General features: G+C 25.5%; 1 pseudogene; it reads right to left on the reverse strand.

The window, feature by feature from the left end:
- Window positions 1-3082: 3082 nt before the first annotated feature.
- LOC147063789 (uncharacterized) lies at window positions 3083-4546 on the reverse strand (annotated as a pseudogene).
- Window positions 4547-15352: the final 10806 nt, after the last annotated feature.

A 15352-nucleotide genomic window follows, 5' to 3' on the forward strand; every position in this document is an offset into this window, starting at 1 on the left:
CTTTCAGTAAAAATATTATCATAATACTATAAATATTATCATTTTTCTGTATTTTCAATTGGTGATTGTGTGATTTTTTTTATTTAATTTGCGCGAAATGTTGTGAAACTTTTTAAATAGATGAAACAATACAGTCAAATGTATTTTTTGCGTATAGAAAAACCTAAAAATTATTATAAATCTTTTAAGATAAATAGCAATATTTAATATATAGTTGAAAGGGTTTTAAAATTATATATGATTAATTGCCAACCTCTGATAATTTAGATATTTGTGTTCAACTATTTTCTTTTAATAATATAAATGGAAAATTTTGGCAAAAAAATTAAAAAAAGTCAATATCCAAATATTCAATGTCTTTTAGTATAATTAAAATTCTTTCTCAATAGATTATACGTGCTTTTGTTCCCAAATAAGAACAACTTTACGACACGAATTATAATGTAAAGCCTACTTTTAATTTTAGAAATTAGCAGGAAAAAAATAAGCTTAATTTCCTGTAAAAACTAACATTTTCCCTTTTGACAATTTTCATGATATATAATTTATTCAAATCAATAAATTCAATGAAATAATCTTACATATATTAAATTTTTTTGCACGATTGTATATTACTATCTAGAATAAAATCTGTGTTCTGTAATCTAAAAATAGTAAGACTTCATAAGTTATATTATCAATTTTTGATTAATACAAAGCGCTTTGTTCCAAAAATGAAATATATAAGGGAAAAAATATCTGAAGATTTAGGCATGAAATATATATTCTTTTTATATTATACTTAATAACTACTTTTTCCTTGTATTTTAAATGGATATACAGATTTAAGAAACCAGAGTTCTAAATTAGTAGGAAATACATGTGTTATAAAACCAGAATTTGATAACATTAAAATAAGGACTATATTATAGCCATAATAGTTTAAAATGAATGAAAAATGTAGAAACTATTTGAAATACGATATTTGAACAAAATCCTGAGTTTAATCCTTGAAATTTTGCCTCCATGAGTGTAGAAACGACAAAAAAAAATGCATTTATGATGTTAGAACCCATCTCTAAACTCGAGTTTAGGCCTAAATTCAGAACATGCAATAAAATACATAAATGAACTTCAAACGAAAACAATAGGCTATTATCAACATACATAAATATAAGAATATTTGTGTTGGTCAAAGAAAACCCCACGAAAAAAAACACCAAAATCTAATAATTTCTATGAAAAAAGATCTTATAAATTAAAAAGTTGTAAGAACCTGATCAAAAAGCAAGAAATAAGAAAAAAAATCAAATTCCAAAAAAATTACAGGAAAGAAAAGAATCACGTATAATAATTAAATATTGAACTTAGTTACGCCAACTAAAAAGAGAAATGTTGTATACAATTTCTTCGATTTGAATACGAATTGTTGGGGAAGGCTTGACTTTAATTTATTTGCATCAATATTATAATATTTGTTCTTCTAGTTTAATCATAAAAAATACTTATCTTATTATAAACCATAAATTTAAAAAATCATGCTTTATTGATATATAAATTTTATGATACAATATCGATAGCAATTGACAGGTTGATTTTCGAAGAAAACAATAAAAAAAATCACAATTGAGCATATTGATATATTATTTCGTATCCATTATCATCAAGGTTTTGCTTTTTATACAGAGATTTTTAAATTTTTATTCTTTTTTCTCTATATTATGTCAAAAATATTTTTTTTGTGTCTTCGGGTACCCATCTAAATATCAAAGATCACCGCATCATTGAGTATATAATAATTATGTTGCGAGTAAGATAGAAATGTAAAGGTCATGTATAAATAAAAAATAAAATCTATTGTGGAGCATGCAGCATGTTATAAATAAAATATTATAATTTTATGTACATATTCTTACTTCATGACAGTAATTTTTTAATAAAAAAAACCCGCATGTATATAAAAAATTCCTTTCAGCTGTTTCATTTATTTTGCTATCCAGCTTTAAAAAATACAAATAATGTTAACATATTTTTTCAATCCACTTCCTTGGGTATAAAAAACAAATAAAAAAATTTTATGATCCAATAAAAGCATAAAATTTTTTCCGATTTATAAATCGTCTATTCTGGTTTATAAAAAATCCAGGTTATAAAAAATAAATAAAATGCCTAAATGTATAACAAGGGGTAGAAATTAATTGATTTACTTTCATCCACTATCCTAGTCATAAAAAACAAATAAAACCCCCATTTTGAATGTATAATAAAAAAGTAAAATATCTTATTTCTTTTTAATGCACTATCCGGTTTATAAAAACAAAAATGAGCGCGTTTATGATATTCAGCTTAAAAACTTGAAGCACTTTTGAAAAATAGCAGCAATCAGACAATTAAAATATGAAAAAAGATGGATTTTGAAGTACTTTTGGATGCAAATAGTCCATAAAAATACACATAAAATTTTTTATTTTAAAACGCTTTTAGAAATAGCTAATAATAGTCGATAAAAAATTCGAGACGAAAAATCCTTTATTTTATTTTACTGTAAATATCATCATTTTAGGAAGTTCGCTTTGACCATTTACTACTTTTGCTTATCTGATGCACCCGCCGTGATCCTTCGAAAATCCTGTAACCAGTTTGATCTCTGTAGATTGGGCCAGTTTTATCAGGCAGTAATCGATATGAAGAAGGATGAGATTCTATAATTTCGTCGCTGATTAATTATGCTACTACCACCATGACTCTACACTTACACGTATCCTTTCTGAACGGGAATGGGTTCTTTCAATATTCGGGGACGTTTTCAGCGTCTTACAGTTCAACCTCTAATTGATTTTTGACTTACAAATATGTTATCATTTTACTTTCTAGTTGCGACAGACCACCCTTTTGCAGGTATTTCTCGCTTTGAGTAAAAATATATGGTTCCAGGAGTGCGTTGCGATAGGAGCGTAGCCTCACTAAATAAAGCTCTTCTAAACCAAATGCACCACCGCGCCCCGTCGATAAAAATATAAATATGTATTTTCAGCACTTTTATTTAATCCGAAAAAAAAATATAAATAAAAAATATTATTTTTAAACTTTAATAATAACCGAGTTATTTGTTCAGAACATCACCAATCTCACACATTTCGATTTTCATTTTAGTTACGATTTCCTCGAACTTAATATTTTCGAGATTCCCGAATCCTCTGATGTTAATACAATTGCTTTCCATTTCTTTGATACCTACGACAGCGATGATATTGTATCCCTTAATTTCAGCGACCCTAATTTTTTTATTAAGTGTCATGCTTTCATTATCAATGACTGTTACTCCGAATCCCTTACTTTTCATTCTGTAGCCGATGGAATTGGCATACACGTTAATATCACTGTTATTTGAGCTATTATTTTTTGAAGTAGTATGTATTGGAACAATTGCTATTTGGAATGGTGTAAGCCAGAATGGCATTCTTACGCCGTAGTTCTCTACTAGAATGGCTATCATTCTTTCCACGCTTCCTAGGATCGCTCTGTGAATCATCACGGGTGTTTCTTGTTTTCCATCAGGTGTTAAGTATTTTAAATTAAATCTTTCAGGGAGATTAAAATCTAATTGAATCGTTGCGCATTGGAAGTTTCTTTTATGGGCATCCATTAGAGTTATGTCAATTTTTGGGCCGTAGAATGCGCCGTCGCCTTCGTTGATGGTGTAATATTTTTCAGAATCGAAGTCATTATGCTCAGATTCTATATTATTTTGATTTTGTAGAGTTGTGTCTTTATCAAGGTTGAGTTTTTTGATAAAAAACCTTTTGAGTCCTTTTTTAAGCATACTCTCAGCCTTTACCCAGGATTCTAAATTTCCAACATACTTTTCTGGCCTTGTGCTTAATCCAATGCTGTATTTAAATTTAAAAATAGAGTAGACATAATCCATAAAATCAAGACACTCAATTATTTCGCTTTCAATTTGGTCTGGTGTACAAAAAATATGGGCATCGTCTTGTTGAAATCGTCTTACTCTTGTTAAACCAGAAAGTGCACCGCTTAATTCATTTCGATGGAGGACACCGAAATCAGCTAGTCTTAAGGGTAATTCTTTGTATGATCTGGTTGTGTGGGTGAACATGACACAATGTCCAGGGCAGTTCATTGGCTTTAAAGCGAATTCTTGTATCCCAACACTATTATTACTACTGTTGGAATTGGTATTATCACCCACTTTAATGGCATCAATATTGTTACCCTTCACATCAGTGGAATCACCACCATTATTATTACCGTTGTTATTATTAGAATCAACATCCTTGCAAGGGGTGCTGTGATCATTTACACTAAAGCAAAACATATTCTCCTTGTAATTTTGGAGGTGCCCACTAATTTCCCATAGCCCAGTTAAATAAATATTAGGTGTCACAACTTCACAAAAGCCTCTTTTATAATATTCGTTCCTTAAAAATCCTAACAAATTATTATACAGCAAAGTACCGTTAGGAAGAAAAAAGGGTGATCCAGGACTATAGTTATTAAAAAAGTAAAGTTCAGCTTCAACACCTATTCGACGATGGTCTCTCATTTTGACATTTTCAAGAAGTTGTAAATGTGAGTTTAACTCTGTTTTTGTTGGAAATGATATTGCGTATAATCTGTGAAGAACAGGATTCTGGTTGTTTCCTAGAAAATATGATGTACTATTGGATAATATTTTGAATGACTTTACTTGGGATGTAGATACGATGTGGGGACCGTTGCAGAAATCATGAAATTCACCTATAGTATAATAACACATCTGTTTATCATTGCTATTATCATCATTATCATTGTTAATTTCGGGGTTGTAAGAATCAGAAGGTACATTTTCATCAACAAATTTGTGATCAGAGTCGAGGGCACGATTGATGTAAAATTTCTTGAAAGGATTAGAAGAATAAAATTTTAGAAGGTTTTTAGGTGATGCCGATTTTCTTATATATTTGTGGTTTTCTTTTACTATGTCTCTGAAATGCTTCTCGATAATTGGATACGTATCTTCACTTATTTTTTGGGGTGAACATTCCCTACAATCAGTATTGCCCAAAAAATTAGGATCAATATAATCATTTCTATTATTATCACTTGTATCTTTACTCTTATTAGCATTAAATAGATCTTTATTGCTATTATCAGTATCTTTAGAATTATTACATGCATTGGTGCATTTCTTTGCCGGTAAATAAAAATCATAATAAAATCCATTGGAAGTGGCCGGGCCAGAACAAAGCTTAGCACCAGGAAACGCCCTCAAAATAGAAGCTCCAAGAATATGCGCCGATGAATGCCAAAAAGTATATTTACCAAGATCTGAATTGGGCAAAGCCGGAAGAACAACATTGGAATCATTAAAACTGATATCTTTTAACATCTGGGAAATATTCGGATTATCCGCTTCATTAAAAAAAACAGGCTCAAGAGTACAATCACTCATTATTAAATACGAAAGATCTTTGGGAACATTGTCCACTAAACATAGCAAAGCATACACTTTCTTTCCTGTAAAAAATTCATGGGCTGTTATAGGTACCGTCTCGGTTTCTGTATTGTTGTATTTTATTCTTATTGATTCTTGTATTTTTGGTGCCATTAGATTTTCTATGGGTATATTTAAATTTTTAGATTATAAATTAAATAGTTGATCATAAATGGAAGTAAAGTATATTATCATATTTTTTTATATCTTAAAAAGATATAAATATCTAAAATGATGTCTAGTATCTTTTTTTACAAGGCGAAGTAAATAAATCCTAATTTACACTATTCATTTAAAAACTAAGAAATGTGTATTATTATTATTTATATAGGCGAAGTAAATATTTTAATATACATCTATCCAATATGAGTATTAAAAAATATGCAGTATATTTTATAAGATAAAGTGAATATTTAAATAAAAACTGAAAATAGAAATATTAAAAAATATATGCGGTGATACTTCAATAAGTAAAGTAAACATTTTAGTGGGAACCGTAAATTTTTACCCATGAATAAATAAATGCAAATTTAAAAAAATATATGCAGTGTTATACTTAAAATCGGTGGTAAATATTTTTATCAACGAAGGTAAATTATTTTATTACTCAAAGATCAATTTATAGTAAATAGTATTGGTATGTGAAATAAAGAATACTAGGATCATAGAAAGCATAAAATTTTCATCACAGTTTGAAACCATATAAATATACCATAAATTGCCTATTTACATCAATATATATAAAAATACATTTTTTTAATGATAATAAACGATATTTATTCCATAAAAATGTTTTATCTGCATGATGATATAAAACCACAATCTGTTATAAATCATAAGAATTCTATCTAATACGCAATTGTTATAATATTTTCAAATTATGGTGATAATTTTCTCACATATTTTATGTATAAAAGGAATTTTTGTATAAAAAGGAAACTTCATAACCACAAAAATTTATATAATGATGACTTTTCGATGTTTTTCGAATCGATTCTAACTATATTATGTTTGTGTTTAATACTTTGAAAATACAACAACTTTTTTTATAATTTATAGATGCCAAATAAATAAGCATCATTACCATAAAATATCTTTCTAATTAGAACCGCCTCAGAAAAAAAAAGATCCAAAAAATATTGAAATTTACTTTCCGTATACATTATAAGTTTACAACTTGTTTCTATATTTAGTTTTATGTAAACGCTGAACACCTTTATAATAAAATTTTGATCGTTGATTTGTTGGAAAACATTTGTTTATTTATTTATGGATTATTTGATTTTTAGCTATTTAATCTTATTCAATGTAAATTCTGAACGTTCTAAAGAACATATTATGCACATTCTTTTTTCCCCTTAGTCATCTTAACAATCGCTAAAAAGCAAAACATTTTTTATAAACTTATTAGTTCAAGTGTATTCCACACTCTTAATGTTTGCGCGTATGCTTCAGTTATCATTCCTGTTCTTCAACATACGACTTATGATATTTTGTTATCACATCATACCAATTTATGATGTGCGGTTATTCATGTTCTGCATTTTGATAAAGGATAGTTCTTCTGCGAGTGATCGTATTTCTTTGCTTCTTATTTTCAACATTAGCAAGGTTATCTATACTTTTTATTCCTATTTCTATCAATGTGATCAAGTTTTCCCTTTTATCGTATACAAAGACAACAGATAAACATCGATATTTTTCTATGCGTTTTTATTCTAGTACCACTTTTAACAGAGGGGTCCTTTTCAATTTTTTATTGATGGGTGGTTCTTCTGATCTTCTTTAATTTTTTTATAAATTGATTCTCTTGCAAACATAAAGTGCAATCAATCTTACCATTCGTTATTTCTTTGTGTATAATCATAAAAAAGTATTCTTTAAACCTACTTGCTAGGTGATTTAAAGTTTTACACAATAAATTAAAACTAAATTACATTATAAACAAATTTTCTGTATTTAAACTTTATTTTTCATCACAATATTATGTTCATAAGTCTATAAATGTGTTTATGAATATTCTAAGAGTATTGTACAACTATTTTATTGTCCAAAAACTGAATTAAGAATGCCATCTTATTTCCGAAATATATACTGTGAATAGGATTTTAAAAATGTGAACGAAGCAGGCTTTTAGAGTTCTATATACTATAAAGCATAATCTCTTCTTAATAGAATAAATAATGCCGGACAGAATTTTTTACGAATCTAAAATAATCAAATTAAATGGAATTTAGTATTATCAGTGAATGTTGCATAAAAAATTGATTTGATTTATAAGAATATAATTTTAGGTGTTTGGTCGTTGAAATATGGGCTTAAAGTTTAACAAAAAAAAATAAAGTGTTAATATTAGTTTAAAAATTTTATTATAATAAAAAATTCCCTCTATTAACCAAAGGGTGCTTGTGACGACAAATATATATGCAACAGCTTTTAATTCAAATAGATCATTATTGTATATTAAATAGAATAAAAAGCGTAAATATAAATACGAATTATCCTACTAAAAGTTTCAAATGATTTAAAAAATTCAAAAACCTTTTATAAACGTGCAATATAATGTATACAAGGGTTATATATGAGCAATGAATCGCTACATTCAGATATCGACATGTGAAAGTATAATATATGCAATAGTCATAAAATTTATTTTGTGCAATTTCTAATTCTAATTAAGTTAAAACCGTTAGTACAAAGATTTTTTTATGTCTAATGTTGACAATTTCATATTTTACATACAATTCTGCATTACTGAAAAGATAAATATCGAAGAAGATTCAATATATAATGTAAATACACAAAATATAATTAAAATATTCTTCAAGTAAATCTTAAAATTTTTAAAGATACATCAACATACCCATTGCAAAAAAAAATGTGCATCAATCAGCAATACATCCGGAAAATACTTTATATATTGTGCACAAAACCATGTTGATTGTAATCCATAAAAAATAAAAAATGATTTTCGAGATTTCCACATTTTAAATACAAATTATAAATATAAAAGGTTTTTTTAGCCAAGTATCGGTTTTCAGTTCATATATTTATAAATGAGAGCTATGCCTAGAAAAATTGATTAATTTCGCTCTATTATATAAAACTATTTTTCTGCATTTTTTCCGCGTTTTATATGCTTTTTATGGTATATACTTATATTAAACTGCCGATTTATGTTTATGAAATCATGAAAGTAGTTTTAAAATGAATTTAATCGCATGGTTGGGTATTTCCACGCCCCTTAATTATTTACTCGGAATAAGGAATTTTCGAGGGTTTTAGTCTCCGGAAACGCATTAAAATATTCTTAATTTAATATTTTTTAATATACTATGAAACTTTTCAATATTTTACGCTAAGTTCTGCCCACGAATGATACTATAAAAAGAAAACAATATATATCTTCAATCCTTTTGGAATATTTTTTGTGTGTGTTAAACTTATTAACAATATATAATAATCAGATTAATCGTGTGTTCCCAGTATAATAATTAAACAATTTTCTGAAATTCTCAAAACTCGAATGAACTAATAAAAACTTCATGATTTTCAACTTTTTATACATGAAAACTATATGGCTAAAATACTTTTACTTCATTTTTTTAAGGACGAAAATTGTCCATAAATCAGAGAATATCGTCAATAAAAAAATAGTAGCTGGATTTATTGGCTAGAAGTTTATTATTATTCTTTTGATTGATTTATGCAGGAATAAATCCGATCTCTATTACATAAAATTGATATTAAACAACGTACTAAATTAGAAATGAAGAAGGTGTATACATATTGATCTATATATATAAGATGATTAAAAGCCAAAAATATAACATAGGCACCTGCACATTGGATCTTGTATATCATGAATTTTCTTTTTTTCTGAACCTTGAAATTGGTACTTTGGAATTACAAAAGTTCTTTAAAGCGCCAAATAGATACCAATATAATTCTCTGGCTCTCTATATAATAATATAAAAAACAATTCACAAAAATCTAAAAGCTTTCAATGTAAAAACCCTATAAAGATATAAAATATATCTAAAAAAATATGATATTGTAAATTTTTTTTCATAAAAATTAGAATTAAAATTCGATGGCGCCAAAATTAATTTTTATATGCCAAATTCATAATTACATTGTATAAAATTACAAGAAAGAGATATTTGTATATAAGAATCTACTATTTTTTTTACTACAATGCTGTGATTATATATAATTGTGGTGTGAAATACATACCTAAAATAAAAAAGAAATGTTTATTTATATTCATATTTTTTATGGGATACGCTAACTTCTAAAACTTGTAAACTCCGGAGTTTGTTTAATGTTATTCTAGCCCAGTTTAGTAAATTTTACCAAGAAAAGCTAGTTTTCAAGAATATTTGCTCTTTTAATAGATATTTATGGTGTTAAGTGTAAATACTTTGTTAATAACGGCACCTTTTTATATTTACTACAGAATAAACGTGAAGCAATAGATAAAATTATAAATAATGATTGCATAAATATTTCTGGGATATAAATTAGAAAAAAACCCCGATTTTTCTGAAATGATTGCAATGATAGATATTATTGGCAATAAAGAAAAATCGATAAAAGAAAATCCTTTTAAAAAAATTAAAATTTACTTCTTTTTTAAAGTGTGCCTGATGTTGTATATAAATTAATCATTAAGATACAATCATTTTCACATATAATATATTCTTTATATTTTTAATTGCAGAAATAAGAGTAATTTAAAAATATAGTAAATATTTATTTATCAGCTATGTCTTACATTATTTATTATTAACTTACTTATATTGCGACATGATGCTCAAATTTTAAACATGTTGTACTCGAAAAATATCTAAAATAATTATGAAATTTTTATATACATTTGGAACAGATATTTAGCTGACTAATAATAAAGTAACTAGTTTTATATTATGCATAGAGTCTCTTCATACATTAAATTTTTAAATTCTTAATTTATATGCATCATAACCGTGTCTATAATATAAGGCTCTTTATTAATGATACTTCACAATAGATAGACAGCATTATATCATGTACTTTTATTACCAAAATAAATATATTTAAGAATTATTGGCTTTATTCTAAACTAAAAATAATAATAAAATCAATTTTTTATAGATGGATTGATTTGCCTTCTAATATAATGTGTAATTTTGTGCCAAGTAATTATAACAATTATTCCTAATAAATCAAAATTATTTAAACAACAGCATCTTTTTATCAGTTCTTATGATTTTTCTTATTTTGATCTCAAGGTTTATTCGCTGTTAAATGATTCAATAGCCTGTATACTAATTTCTGTTAAACTTTACAAAAATGCATATGTGGAATGTAGTGTCATGAATATAATTATATTAAAACCCTTAAATCATGTTATAAACTTTTACTAAACTCATAGAATAATGAACCTATTCTAATTTTTATTTTTGAATTTTGTAAAAGTATGTAAATTTAATGATTATATTTCAATTTTTGCTAATACTCGATAGTTGGCCATCTGTATTTTATTGAACATGTCTTTTAATGAAATTTTCATATATTAAAAATATTATGTGATCATGATCTGTTTGGGTCATGAAAGAGTCGTTTAATCTCTACGCTTCAATTTTAGTGTTTGGTATTTAGATGCTTAACGATTTTTTGCAAATTACTAATACCACTTATTATTTTTTTCGGGTAAATATTATGCTTGATCACAAACTTCATACAAACTAGAGGGATGGTATAAGGTGAAACCAAAAAAATTCAAAAGCAATAGAACCAGGTTAATATTATAAAAAACGTATAATTCAATTTTCAAAACCAAACAAGAATTACCATACTTAAGTTTTTTATTTTTTAGTTTTATTTTTGCTTTTACCGAATAAATTTCAATAATTTTCACAAAACAAAATAATTAAGAGCAAATTTTAAAAAAATTTTGTTTATTTACTTTGTTTTTAGAACTATATTTTGCTAATGAGGGTGTATTTTATATTTCCGGCATCGAATCATCATAAAGATTAAAGGGTTTTTTTCTAAATCAAGTTTTACAAATTTTTCTATGCGAAATTATTTATTGTAATCATCATTTTATTGTTTAATTCAATGAATATATATGATGTGTGATTGAGGTGAATTGAAATTGATTGTGCACATTAGCATGTATCTTTTTAATGTATTTCCCTGCAATTTTTTTTTATCCTAAAGTTGCAAAATATATTACTTATGTAACAATATTTTAATTTCGCAATTTTAATTTTATATTTTTTCTTAAAGCACAATGTGATTCATTTCTCGTAGAAAAATTATATCTATAATCTTAAATTTAATATTTCTCCTATATTGTCTTCAAAATCCCACCTCTTTTCAAGACTTATTAGCTCATGTGCTTTCCATAATCTTATAGTTTGTACTTCTAAAATATAAACTTTAAGATATTTAAATTCCTATCGCATAGAGGTGAGCACTTTTCTTCAAGCCTCTACAGAGTCCCTCGATCGCCGAGTGCCCGTATATTTGTGTAAGACCACTTTTCTAGCCATATAGCAGAAAGGCATTCAAAATAATAAATTAAATTACACCAAAACATTATTGCTACGAATAATTACAATCGAATATAAATTAAGGTTTATAACCAACTTTAAATTGATTGACATCGAAGCTTAATTTAAACTAAAAAATATGAATTTAATTTAAATGAATAAAATATAAAACCATATATTTGAGTACTTTACTAAATTATGATGATTTGCTCACAATTCGAATATTAAGGTGTTGGGAATGCCAAGCATACGCGAAAACATTAGGATTATATTATATAATTGAACTAATAAGTCTGGAAATAAGAAGGGGCATTGAGGAAGTTATGAATGATGATGAGATGGGAAAAACACCAGCCAGATCTGTTTTAAAGAGCATTCCGAATTTTTGCTTGAGCAGCATTAAATAGCTACAAATCAAATTAGCCTATAAATAGAAAACACTTTATAAAAACATGTTTCAAAAAAAGAGACTACAAAAAATTAAAACAGAATCTAATTTTTTTTAGAGGATGCAAAAAAAATTTTTAATAAAAATTTATTTATTATCAAAGTTTGACTTAATTAAAATCAAAAGCCTCTAATGAAATATATTTGTGCGAATTAATTTGAATTAAAAGTAAATTATAAAAAGATTCTTTTTTTATTTAGGATTATTAAAAATAATTAATACAGAAAAATCATCAAAGTAAAACATTATAATATATAAATCTTGGAATAATAAGTAAGAGTATAAAATTTAAAAGAAAATTCCTTTTAGAAATAAGCTCTATTTAAACATGGAATAGTTTTTAGTAATATAATGAAGTTTTGATATATGCAATTTTGAGAAAGCAAGTATCAAATAGCGTATTTCTAATGCTGTATATGATGTTTGAATTCAAAAGCATATTCATGCTACCACAAATAGTTTTCTTTTATCCTTATTTCGTATAAATATAATATTCAAGGCGTTTAATTGACCATAAATTTATTACATATTTTGATTTTATATTTATTTATTAAGAATCATTTTGTATTATTATATGGTAATATTTTTACAATATTAAAATTCGATTTATTTAAAAAATTCATAAAATAAATATCAGTTTTTCGGAATGAAGGTTTTCATATTATATAAATATAATTCTCTTACCTTTAAGATTATATTTGTAAATAATGATATTGTTTAATTTACTAATATAGAGCAGAAACCTATATATATTTTCTGATATAAAAACGCCCCATTCTGCTGTTCCTTTCAAACTTTTTTTGCGGTTTTATATTGTTTTGATATACCAATTAGCATGAAAATTAATATACAAATACTATTTTGAATATGTTATTTCAACTAAATAAAATATAAAAAAATATAAAAAGTATTTTATTTATTCTCGCAATTCGTGTTTTTAATTTATAATTATGTAAACGCGTAATATTTTGTTTATATCTTCTTTTTATTAAATCCGTGTCAATTTAACTATGCCTTATCACCATACCCTTTTTTAAATTGTTTTAAATTAGCTAATTATATTCGCTTTTCAATAAAACAATTTTTTTCGTATATTATAATGTTTTTGTAAAATTTATTCTTTATAGTTTATGATGAAAATGGGTTAATTAAGTCTTAAATAAACATTTTTTTACAATATTTAATATTTTTAAAATGGGTATACATAAAAAATTCATCTTTTTGATTTTATTTATAAAAAAAAATCTTCATTTTTCATATGACCTAGCAGAGGTTTTTACACTCCATACAATATTTTTACCTCTGAGTTGAATTTTTTATCACAAAAATTTATTTAAAGTAGCGCATACTCTTATTAAGGAGATCGAAAATCTCTTTTAATGTTTTTTTTACCTATTCTATCTTCATCAACAGTTTTTCTTCTCTCAAATTATATTGATTCAAGTGTCTTGCGAATTGTGTGACTGCAATGTATGTCTCATCTATGATCTGTTTCAAGATTTCGTATTTTTATTTAAGCGTAAAATATACTATTAATATTAAATATATAAATTTATTTGCAATAAAAAAAAGTCTTATTGAAGGCTTTTTTCTGCATAAATAAAAATGACTGTATAATTCATAGTTTATAATAATTGCTATTTTATTTTCCATTTATTATTTATCTTATATAATGTTTTTCCATTAATCATATATTAAGGAGTTACCAATACCAAGTGAAGCGGAAGCCTACGCATGAACAAAGAGGTTGAGGGAGACAATTGAACTAATAAGTTTTGAGTGATGAAGATGTATCAATAAAGATTTAACAGATGGTGTGATGAAAAGAAGTATTAGTCAAATCTGTTCTATAGAGCAATCTAAAGTTTTGCTTGAACAACTATAAAAAGCTAAAAATCCAAATAAACAATAAATAAAAAATAAATGAGAGAACAAATTTTTATGTTTAATACAATGAAAAAAAAAGTCTGAGTAGATTTATTATATCAAAAAAATATTTGAAAGAAAGATAATGGATATAAGTTCTAAAGAAAATTTGTAATATCTGCTAATTTAGGGAGCTCTGCACTCACTAAGACAAAAAAACAGATTAATATAATATTCCTGTGTTCATCGTGTTTTTACCGAATTTTAATTTGCCTAAACTTATTGTTTGTATTTTTACAATTTCCAAATAATATGTGTGCTAAAAACGACCATTTATTTCAGTGTAATGAATTTATAAGTTTCAAACTGTTTTAATATAATTGATTTAATGACAACCAACTGCAAATGCAATATTTATGTATGAATCAGAATATAATCAATGGCTATAGGCCATAATATATACCATGCAGTTAATAAATGTATTTTTTTCATACTATTTTATCTTATTTATTGTGATTTTTTCTTTAAACATATATATTTTCTAGGTCAAAGTTTAATTTTCTTTACATTATCATTATTTAAATGCGAAAACCATGTTTTTATTTTCTTGGCTGATATTTTATAATTCTTTTATATCCCTTTATAATTAAAAATATTCACTTTATGTTGGTAAAATCTTAAAAAACATTTGCCCATAAAACTTAATCTTATAGATCTTTAAATTTAAAGACTATATTCTTACATTCAAGCTTATGTGTTAAGCTATTTATACGGTGTCTTTATAGGACTATTTATAATATATTTGATGTTTTTTCTTCACTAACTCTTACATCAAAACAAATTCCATTTGAACTAGCACTTAATGATATTTTATGTTTTTTCTAATTTTTTTTCACGAAATGAGATGTATACGGATCCTTGGAAATAAATAATCAATGAAATAGTGTTTAAGATAATTAAATTTGTTTTTATTCTTGGTAATATGCTTTGAATAATATTCAATGGTAAAAAATACATAAA

Source organism: Rhyacophila brunnea, unplaced genomic scaffold, assembly GCF_057557595.1.
Source record: "Rhyacophila brunnea isolate RB1 unplaced genomic scaffold, BYU_Rbru_1.0 scaffold_81, whole genome shotgun sequence".
Classification (NCBI taxonomy): domain Eukaryota; kingdom Metazoa; phylum Arthropoda; class Insecta; order Trichoptera; family Rhyacophilidae; genus Rhyacophila; species Rhyacophila brunnea.